The sequence below is a fragment of the Colobus angolensis genome, unplaced genomic scaffold, assembly GCF_000951035.1.
Source record: "Colobus angolensis palliatus isolate OR3802 unplaced genomic scaffold, Cang.pa_1.0 Scaffold3, whole genome shotgun sequence".
Taxonomy (NCBI): domain Eukaryota; kingdom Metazoa; phylum Chordata; class Mammalia; order Primates; family Cercopithecidae; genus Colobus; species Colobus angolensis.
The window spans coordinates 28,557,911-28,569,751 of NW_012116265.1; the positions used below are offsets into that span (position 1 = coordinate 28,557,911).

The window sequence follows — 11,841 nt, forward strand, 5'->3', positions numbered from 1 at the left end:
AAGCCAGGTAATCTTCAGAGAACCCCAGGGCTCCAGCACCTCTTGAGACCTGTTTTTAACATAGCCCTAGCGGGAGTCACTTACCCTCCACTTACTGTTTGGGAAATCAAGGTAATTCAACAACACAGGATGCCATGAGAATTGGTCATTAAGAGTTTGCCAAATGCTCCAGAGGGCATTCTATAATAGATAGTGATGAGAATGGCAAAGTACTGAATTTGAAAGAACCTTGATAGAAAAGTGTGCACAGAGTAAGGAAATGGACACATAAAATCCCTCTGACAAAATTGAGATTTAGAGATTTACAGCTATTTGGAGACAGGAATTGCATACTTTCACTCTGAGGCATTAGCAATATACATTTCAAAACACTCTTCAAAAACTTTTTTTACATTTTCCAGTGATGGACTGAAAGTAGCCTGCCTCTCCTCTTTGGGGACTGGCTGCTTTCCCTAGCTGTTGGCTGGGCTCACGCTCCAAAGCTCCTAATTTCAGCTTCTTTAGAGCACATCATGACCAACAGGCATATCCCAGTTCGTGTTTGTTTGTTTGTTTGTTTGTTTTATAAGTCTCCATTATTCCCCACCAGCTCTTAATGCTTCATTTGCTCAGCTCTGACCTCCCACCACTAACATCTCTGATTGTGAGGTTTCTCAGCCTAATTCCAGTCCACTCGATGCCTTAAGAAAGGAGAGCCCAGCCCAGTTTTCTATTCTCTGTGCTGGCTTCTTGGCTGATGAATAATGCCAGTATTGAAATTATTGCATTGTTGCTCTTGGTGACGGTGGTAATGTTGTCACTGTTACTGAGAACCACATGATAGATCTCTATTTTTCTCCCTCCTATCTTGCTCACAACCATATTTTCCCCCAAGCTGCCTCTTAACACAAAAGGAAAAGTTAGCCAGCTGACCCTGGGGATCTGGGAGAGCCTCAGATTTGACAGCCAAAGTTGGATGTGTACTTAGTGGGTAATAAGTACCAGGCTAAGCATGTAAGATGCATTATCTCATACAGTCCTTAAAGCCCCAGGAGCTAGAAGTAGATACTGATGTTCCCATTTTACAGAAAAGGAAATCGAGGCTTAGAGTGGGTAAGGAGCATGTCCTTAGACATACAATTCATGAGGAACAGAGCCAGGAACACTGGTGGTCTGACTCCAGAGCCTGGGGCTCTTAACCTCTCATCATATCACACTAGTGGGAAAGACAGATAAGTGAGATGAGATGATAGATGATAGATAGATAGATAGGATAGACAGATGAACTTTAAACTGTAATTAAAGAGTGGAACATGCAACATTCAACCAGAAGCATGTGGAGTCTACTGCCCTGTCTGTACTTCCTGTCATGGGTATTTTTAACCGCCAATGCAACAGTATTCAGAGGTGGGGCCTAATAAGAGGTGTTTTGGTCATGAGGGCTCTGCCCTACTGAGTGGATCAATGTCACTATAAAATGGATGTATGGGAGTGAATTCTCTCTCTCCTGCTCTCCTGCCTTGCGAGGTCACAATGTCCCTCCTCTCCAGAGGGTGCAACAATAAGGCACCATCTTGGAACCAGAGGCTGGCGCCTGGATCTTGGACTTTCGAACCTCTAGAACTGAGAAAATAAATTTCTGTTCTTTATAAATTACCCAGTCTGTGGTATTCTGTTACAGCGTACAAAATGGACTAAGACAGGCGTCATCTTTCATCAGCTACTAAACGATTACACCATGAGGGCAATGATGATGTCTCGTCATCACCATGTCCCCATAGTCTAGTTCTGTGCTGGGCGCATGGTAAAGAATTGTTAACTGGATGTACAATTGTTATCTAGGCCTCTGAAAGAAGAGTAAGAGAATTCTGTGGTTATAGCAACTGCAGAAAGCAGCCCCACTAGGTGCCCACCTGGCTGGGATAACCCTGATAGGAAAAAGAACCAGCAGAAAGTAAACAAGAACAAGTCCCCTGCCTCCTCAGCACCACAGTCTCCCTGTAGCACCCCCTGTTGCAAAGTACAGTAGACAGCCGTCCAGCAAAGCAGAAGTGTGCTTTGCAGAATCTCACCTTCAGTATCACAAAATATTATGTAGGGAGTGGGTTTGGAGTGAGAGATAATACCTGAATAATTGGAAAGCTCATTGTAGTGGGTTAAAAGAGTATACACTTTCTACTTTTGCTAAAACAAGAAATTAATTGGGGTATTTCTCTTAGCTTATAATAGTCAGTTTATGCCTTTTTCTTTCCCCTGCAGCATCCCTTCTCAGGGATGACTCAGAAGCAACTACTCTGTAATGTTTGCCAGGGAAACCCTACAGAGACTGGCTGTTTCCATCCGGACGTGATGCAAACAATTCTAGGAGCTGCCAAAGGGAAGTCATGGAGCCTTGAGTTATGAATAAACTCTTTTTCAGGAATGGCTAGTTGAGAGAGATTTAAGCACTTGCCTCCAAACTGAAGTGTGTTTTTCCCCCTAAACATCATAAGTCTTTAGTAAAACAACCAAAACAACTGTGTTGGGTATTATCTCCCGAACTCATAAGCAAAAAATTTATATATATATATTTTTATATACTATTTGACTCTACTGCTGTTGACTCTCAGAACAAAGTAATATGTGAACAGGTAAATTACAGGTGCCTCCTGGAAGGAGCCCACCTTCATTCAGTAAGAGATATAAAAGTCTTAACTAGAGGTTTCTGGAACCTAAATCCCTGAGCCCAAGGTTTTGTGCACAAAGGTCCTTCATCCTGTTCTCCAAAGCTTTCTGGGTGTTTTTTTTTTTTCCCCGAGTTTATTCTTGCCTCTCTACTCAATAAAAGCTAGACAGCGAAAAAGCAATGTGTCATTTATGTAAGGGACTGCTTTTGTTTAAAAGTGAATTACACCTCAAGCCCTGGAAAATACCACCTCCTACTGCGTGGTGTTTGCTTTGTTCTATACACTGTTTTTCTTTTTCATTTCTGTCTCTTGCAATTTTGGGTGGAGTCGCACAGTGTTTTTCGCCACCTCCCTCCCTCCCTACCTCATCCTGGCTGCCCACCCTGTTCTTCCTATATGCCTTCCATAAGGTGTCACACTCTGGCCTATAAATACCTTAATTTGCATCAGCTATAAGACGGCCGACACTGTGTAAAGTCAAATATCCGAAAAGAAAATAGGCCTTAGGGAGCTTTTTTTCTTTATCACTGAAAGGGAAGTCCTGACCCAATAAAGCTTGACTTCCTCTAGAATAGTAATATGTATGCAAGATGCTGTTGGCATAAGATATTTTCTAAAATAACATGGATTGTAGGAGTTTTCCTTTTTTATAATGCAAAGACAATTTAAGCAGTAAAATATGTGGTGGTGTCACATGGAAGCATACGATATACATGCAATCACTGAATACTGTCTATGCTTCTAAGGTCTGATGCGAATGATTATGGAATGGAGAAAGAATGTCCCCCAAAGGGATGCTGTGAAGAACTAAGCAATTTGTTCACTGTACTTTTCAAATTGGCCACAATTATTTTAAAGATGAAACTCAGTGCTGCTGAGGGTGTGGAAGGACATAGACTGCTGATTGAAGTACACTATTACTGTGGTTCGAAAAAGCAACTTAGAACCATATATGGCGAGACTTAAAAGTGATAACATACTGTGTCAATAGTATTAGCAATTGCTAATACTATTGCTAATAGTAATGACTATTATAAGTAAACTAAATATAGAAAAGCTCCAATAAACCATGGCATATTCATATAATGAAATATTATTTGGTACTTAACAATCACGTTATTGAGAAAAACTTAGTAACACGAAAAGGAGCTAGTGATGTAAGGCTGTATTTAAAAAATAGCAGAACTCAGTACTGTGTATATAGTTTGCAACCTGTTGTTGCAAAAGATGAGTATAATATATGCAATATATGCACATATATATACATATATACATGTGTGTGTCTATGTGTATTCCCTGAATGTTTGGTGGGTTACAGGTAAGTTTCACTTTTTTGTTAGATCCTACATAATTTCCAAATCATTTTTAAATGAGATAAAGGCTATTTTAGAAACATATCTAAACTATTTGATAATAGAAAATGATACCAGCATATTTATCGTATTCCTTAAAAATACAATCTTAATTGGGTTAGCAAGAACAATTCTCACAGCGGGCTTTCCTTTTCTTTCCTGATACCTAAAGTCCACTGACTTGTGAGTTTTAGAAATGTCTCAATTTTTCTTCTTTTCCGGCGCTGATATATTATGACTGGACAAAGTTCTAGTGTCAGCAGCTAGGACAGCATGATTGATGTTAACAGTTTGGACAGTTCTGAGATGCACCTCAGAAATGTTTGAAAACCTTGGAAAAGGGCTAATTTAGTTTTTGAAGTTTAAAGACAAAATTATGTGTAATAATACATGTTCCTTTTGAAAAAGGTAACTAAAGTAACATAAAAGCTATTATGTTTTTTCTCACATCTTTTGGAGTAAAATGGCTCCTTGGAATTTTTACTATAGCTCCCTTTTTTTCTTTCTATCCAGCAAACTGGGCTAATGGGTGGATAGGAAGAAGAAATTATATTCTAAGACACTGCTTAAATATATTAATAACTGAAGTACGGGGTACTTTATTTTTCCATGGTTCTTTTATGCATAGCCATCTCATTTGACCAGCAAAACAACCCCATAAGCGTTAGAACAGAAATTATTAAACCAAGTTGTGGAAATTAAGCACAGGATGAGAACATTCACCTACAGACTCTGGTGATTGTCTCTGAAGTTCTTTAACCCGTTGTTGCCCGAGGCTTCTGCTCAGTCCTTGGGACACGCAGAAACTAGTGTTATATTAGAGCTCACTCTCAACATGCCCATGTGAGTGTCCAAAGCACAAAAGCCCTCCCCAACCCACACCACACTCACCCGCCATTGCCAGAGCAGCAGGTTGACGGGGCTGTCAGTTCCAACTGGGACTTGAATCTCAACTTTCCTGGGACTCTCACATCCTACCTAGCCCTACACTGAACTCATTTGACTTGGGTTTCCCAGCTCTGACCCCTACCCTGCTTATGCCACACACATATACACACACACACACGCACACACACACATACACATCACCATCACTACCACCACTGCCTCCATTAAGACACTGAATTGTTTGCAGGTTGAGTCCTTACAGGTCATCACGGGTCCCAAACTCATGGAGTTGTCAAAGCTATAACAGAAACAGTGTGTGTCTCCAGATTCTTCCAGCCTTGTTTCCTCCTTTCTTCCCTCCTTCTTCCTCACTTCCTTTTTTCCTTCTTTTCTTCCTTCTCCCTCCTTCTGTCCCTCACCCTCCCTCCCTTTCTTTCTATCCTTTCTTCCTTCCTTTTCTCTCCCTCTTTTCCTTCACCCTCCATCCCTTCCTCCCTTCCTTCTTTCCTTCCTTCTATCTCCCTCCCTTCTTTTCTCCCATCTCTCCCTCTCTCCCTCCTTCCCTTACCTTCCTTTCCTCCTTCCTTCCTTCCTTTCTTCCCAGTTGTTACTTTGTTGTCCTTGGACTTTAGGTGCTGTCAGGTAAAGTCCTCAGTTGTTATCACCACTTTATCACAGTATCATCATCTGTCCATGAGAGGCCTCTCCATTATCCATTATCTTATTTATTAATTGATTCACTCTTAGTTCCCAAAGCCACTCCCTTTGTCTTCCCTCACAAGACAATTTTAATGTGTTCAATGTGTATCTTTGTGCTTATAAAGTGGTATAAAAGGTGCAAATTGTTGATTTGCATGCATATATTTGTAATCGACATAAACGGTTTGGCATTGTAGATCTCATTTTGTTTCCTGCTTTTTTCATTCAACATTTTGTTTTATGATCCATTCACGTAGTAGCTAGGTGTTCATCACATCCAGTGCTTCTAATTGCTGCCTCCATGGGCCTGAATCCATGACATTTTCCATCCCCTTTCACAGTGACTGCTATTCAGTTGCCCAAGAAGAGCAGCTGTGGAAGGAACCTGCTCCGCCTGTAATCACTGCTGAATTGCATCATTCATTCTGCCTTGTGTGTACAGCTGTAAAGCATGAGCTCTTCTAGAAAAAGTACACCCTAAGTTATGCCAAGGTTCAATCCTAAACTGGCCACCAGTCTATGTGGCCCTAAGTTTCTCCTGCCTACCAATCCCTACTAAGAAATGTTTAGTTCTGGATGTGTTCAGATGACATATTGAACCCATCCTTGCTCTATGTAAGCTCATAACAGGACTCAGTAAATTTGTTTTTGTTTTTGTTTTTTTGGTTTTTTATTTGTTTGTTTTTGAGACGGAGTCTTGCATGTTGCCCAGGCTGGAGTGCAGTGGCGCGATCTTGGCTCACTGCAAGCTCTGCCTCCTGGGTTCACATCATCCTCCTGCCTCAGCCTCCCGAGTAGCTGGGACTACAGGCGCCCGCCACGACGCCCGGCTAATGTTTTGTATTTTCAGTAGAGACGGGGTTTCACCATGTTAGCCAGTATGGTCTAGATCTCCTGACCTCTTGATGCACCCGCCTCGGCCTCCCAAAGTGCTGGGATTACAGGTGTGAGCCACCGTGCCCAGCCAGGACTCAGTAAACTTCTTCCATCGGTGGCTGGGGAATAAATATCTTAGACTTTGAGAGCCATACAGTTGTGATTTCAACTATTCAACTCTGCCATTTTAGTGTGAATGCAGCCATAGACAATATGTAAGCAAATGTATGTGGCTGCAGTTCAATAAAATTTTATTCATAAAAGGATGCAGTGAACTAGATTGACCATGAGCTGGATTTGTTTGTGAGTCAGATTTGGCCATAGGAGGTAGTTTGCCCATCCCTGGTTTATAATAACTGGTCTCACAGAAAAGAAATGAGAGCGATTAATTCTGGGACTCCTCCTTGTCTTACTGCCATATTGCTTGCCTACTGGTGAGAAGCTGAGGTTATAAAACTCTCTCCTCCCTGATAATGCTTTTTCTTCCTATCCTTATCCAAACACTGATAAATCAAAGCCCATGGTACTGGCTTACAGTACACAGCCACTAAAAGCTTGTTGAATGAAAAAATTTCATATATACAGACATTTAAGTTTGGTTTTAAAGATCACCAGAGACCAACCCCTGCAAACCAGGAGCATTTCAAGCTTAAAGTAAGAGGAAGCCATTTTCTGCCTGGGTGTTTTCTGCCTGTTCTGAGATGCAGCCCACTCCTTGGTGAGGCAGCCTCCTGTGCTAAGCCACCAGGGATCAGCTATGGAAAAGCATTTCTGAGGCTGTACAGGATGTTTTCCGGTACCTCTTCGGGAAACCCTCACTTCTGTCTCCTTGTTGTCTATTACTGCACACTTCTGCAGTTGCTGAGTAATGTTCCCAGAGATGTCATCCCAGCACAGCAGGCTCCTAACCACAGCTGCTGCTGACAGCCAGGGAAACATAGTCAACATCCTAGAAACACACAGTTGACCTGGATTGAGGGCAGCAGCTTCTGAATTCATTCCTCTGCTAATTTCTTTTCTTTTCTTTTAGAGACAGGGTCTTCCTCTGTCGCCCAGGCTGGAGTGCCATGGCACGATCATGGCTCACTGCAGCCTTGACCTCCTGGGCTCAAGCAATCCTCCTACCTCAGCCTCCCAAGTAGCTGGGACTACAGGTATGTATTACCATGCCTGGCTAATTTTTGTATTTTCTGTAGAGACAGGATTTTTCCATATTGCCTAAGCTGGTCTTGTCTGCTAATTTCTTAAAGTGAAACTAGATTCTCTGGATTTCCCATTCTGTGAAGAAGGCTCCTGGGGAAGTAGGGGCACTTCCTCACGCTGTGGTGGCTATGGCTAAGGTGGCCAGAGGACTGGTTTCATCATCAGTCTTCTTAGGTCTTGACAGCCAGTTCCAGGAGGTCAGAGTCCTGGAAAAATCCCTGGACAGATTCTGTTCCAGAGCCAGGGGGCCATGGCCCAGTCCAGATAAAGGGTAGAGTGTATTATGTTTCTTAAATTGCAATATTTGCTGTAAGCCATTGTAACCCCCCATTGGGCACAAAATGTTAAAAGGAAAAAGGAAGAGAGAATTAGAAGAGAGAAAATTAGGTGGAGGGGAAAGGACCAGAAAATCTAAATATAAACCAAAAAGATAAGTCTGTTCTATGAATTTTCATATCCAGTATACTCATTCAACAAATATTTATTTTAATTAACATTTTAAAAATGGGAATGTAATACATTCACATGGTCAAAATTTCAAATAAAGGTAAATAATGAAAGAGAAGGCTTCCTCTCACCTGAGTCCCTAGGGAAACACTGTGTATTCTTCCAGAGATATTCACAGAATTTCAAACCTATTAAAATAATTTCTTTTTTTTTTTTTTTTTGACAGATTTTCACTCTTGTCACCCAGGCTAGAGTGCAATAGTACAACCTTGGCTCATTGCAACCTCTACCTTCTGGGTTCAATCTATTCTCCAGCCTCAGCCTCTTGAGTAGCTGGGATTACAGGTGCCACAACCATGCCCAGCTAATTTTTGTATTTTTAGTAGAGACGGGGTTTCTCCATGTTGGTCAGGCTGGTCTCGAACTCCTGACCTCAGGTGATCTGCCCACCTCAGCCTCCCAAAAGCTGGGATTATAGGCATGAGCTATCACGCATGGCCTAAAATAATTTCTTAAATGATGTAGAGTTCAGCCTCTTGCTTTATTCACTTCATTCCATGTCTTGGGTTAAAATCTACCATTTTTCTAGTTTTGCTACCTTTCTATTTTGTCCTACCTGTTTTCTGTTTCTTTTTCTGTTCTCTTTTGCCCTCTTTAGGATTAATCAAGTTTTTGTTTGTTACCATTCCACTGGCCTCCTTCATTAGTCTGTTAGTTATGCAATCTGTTATTTTTTATTTTTTTGAAGAGTTCCCTAAATGTGCAACATTAATTCCAAGAATGGTTTTGATTACCTTAGGCCCACACAGATAATTCAGGATAATCTCATCTCAAAGGCCTTAACTTAATCGCATCTGTAAAATCCCTTTGCCATGTAAGGTAACATGTTGATTAGAGCATGGACATCTTTGAGGAGTGGGGGACATTTTTCTGTCTACCACAACTAGAAATTCAAGGATTGTAGCCTTGAATTACTAGATGTGGAAATACTGTGTAAGGAAAAGCTATCTCTTCTCTCCTATTTACTTATTCAATTATTTATTTAGATCAGTATGGACTCATGGATATTTGTTTCAGTCTATAGGTTATAACTCAATTGTACTATTATTTTTTTCTTGCTGAAATTGTTTAGATTTGACCATTGGTTGCTCCTTCAGATGGGTTCCTGTGTCATTTTGACATATCCCTATCCTTTTGAAACACTTACTTCTTTTCTGGTACCATATGATGTTCCAAGTTCATTTTGTATTTTCTGTGCCCAAACCCTGGAATCTACCATTTTTCCTGTGGAACTCTGGTTCCTTTTACTGGAGAAACCAAGGTCTGGAAATCAGGCATGTTCATTGCTATTAAGTTCCATTCAGTGGACAGTTAGAATTAAACCACACACACAATCGCTTCTCGGCCTTTTGGCTAAGATCAAGTGTAAACCACACACACACACACACACATTCTATACCTGTGTATCCATTGAAAAAAACATGAGTTCACACCAATACGTCTGATTCCAGTCCAACAACACAAAGCTTATTCTAGGATTTCTCCTTTCCTTATTTGTGGCTTCTTTCGCAAACAGTGAGAAATCTGGTTCTCATTATCTATACTTATTTGTTCCTAGTATAAATATACAGTAGTTACAGAACTGCTCACCTATGCCCCGTGTGCAGGTTCTTGTGTCTTTCATCATATAAGATCTAATCAAAGTAACTGTTTTTCAAAATAACTTAGGTCAGTTCTTTCCTTCCCCATCCTCTTCAATGTTTTTCATTTTTAAAAAATTCGCAGCCGGGCGCAGTGGCTCATGCCTGTAATCCCAGCACTTTGGGAGGCCAAGGTGGGCGGATCACCTGAGATCAGGAGTTCGACACCATCCTGACCAATATGATGAAATCCCATCTCTACTAAAAATACAAAAATTAGCTGGGTGTGGTGGCGTGTGCCTGTAGTCCCAGCTACTTGGGAGGCTGAGGCAGGAGAATCACTTGAACCCAGGAGGTGGAGGTTGCAGTGAGCCAAGATCACACCATTGCACTCCAGCCTGGGCAACAAGAGCGAAACTCCATCCGGGAAAAAAAAAAAAAATTCACTTGTTCTGGTTTTTATTTCATTTTGATTCTCCTTACATACTGTTTGCTTTGAAGTGTTTGTTTATATTTGGGTGTAAGTGTAAGATGCTGATTCTAAGAGTCAAGGCTATACAAAACAGTGTACTCAACAATGTATCTAGACTTTCTTCACTGGGAGTCCACGAGGTTTCCTGCTTCAACAGTGTTTGGATGTAACCCGGTGCTGGTCCTCCACCCCCACCTCCCTACCCCACCCCCATGGCTCACAGTCAGCCCTCTGCGGCCTCCTCACTGAGCCCTCAGACAGCCCCAAGGCCCCTGCCACGCCAGTGCCACACAGTCGCCTCCACCTCTCCTTAGCCTCCATGATGACCACATCCCCCTTGCGGGTGAGCCAGCACTACTACCATACTGTTGGAGGGTCCTGACTGGGAGTCATCCAGATTCTTGGCATTTTGAACAAATAACTGGACAAAATGCACAAGCAAAGCAACTAAAGGATGAAGCAAGGAAAGGACAGATTTACAGAGACAAAAGTACACTCCACAGAGAGCAGGAGCAGACTGGAGCAAGTGGTTCAAGAGTGCTGGTTACAGAGTTTTCTGGGGTTTAAATACTCTCTAGAGGTTTCCCATTGGTTACTTGGTTACACCCTATGTAAAGGAAGATTTGGCCCCCAACCACTCTGATTGGTTACGGGAAGGGACGAGCAGCTGAAGTGAAGTTACAACGGTACTTTCCATTTTTCATCTGCAAGGCAGCACAAAGGGAGCAGCCTCTGATCTTTTTGTTACTTGGGCATGGAGAGGTGGGGTTTTCCTTTTGATTCAGTTCTAGTACATCAGCACAAATCGGCCTTAGGTTCCCAGCCTCCAGACTCTATTCTCCTGCCTCACCACCAGGACACAGAGGCTGCCATCAACTACCAGATCAACCCAGAAACAGAGGCTGCCATCAACTACCAGATCAACCCAGAGCTCTATGCCTCCTATCTCTTCCTGTCCGTACCTTACTACTTTGACTGTGATGATGTGGCTTTGAAGAACTTTGCCAAGTACTTTCTTCACCAATCTCATGAAGAGAGGGAACATGCCGAGAAACTGAAGAAGCTACAGAACCAGCAAGGTGGCTGAATCTTCCTTCAGGATATCAAGAAACCATACTGTAATGACTGGGAGAGTGGGCTGAATGCAATGGAGGGTGCATTACACTTGACAAAAAAAAACGTGAATCAGGCACTACCGGAACTGTACAAACTGGCCACTGACAAAAATGACCCCCACTGTGTTGACTTCATTGAGACATGTTACCTGAATGAGCAGGTGAAATCCATCAAAGAATTGGGTGACCATGTTACCAACTCACACAAGATGGGAGCCCCTGAATCTGGCTTGGCAGACTATCTCTTTGACAAGCTCACCCTGGCAGAGAGCAATAATGAGAGCTAAGCTTTAGGCTAATTTTCCCATAGCCATGGGTGACTTCTTTGGTCACCAAGGCAGTGCATGGATGTTGGGGTTTCCTTTACCTTTTCTATGAGTTGTACCAAAACATCCACTTAAGTTCTTTGATTTGTACCATTCCTTCAAATAAAGAAATTTGGTATGCCCCCCTCCCCCCTGCAAAAAGTCATTCCTCTTCATCACTATCAGCACAGCCCCATTC

General features: G+C 42.1%; 1 pseudogene; it reads left to right on the forward strand.

Annotated features, from left to right (window-relative positions):
* The first annotated feature begins 10,544 nt into the window (after positions 1-10,544).
* On the forward strand, positions 10,545-11,624 carry LOC105517336 (annotated as a pseudogene).
* The last annotated feature ends 217 nt before the right edge of the window (positions 11,625-11,841 follow it).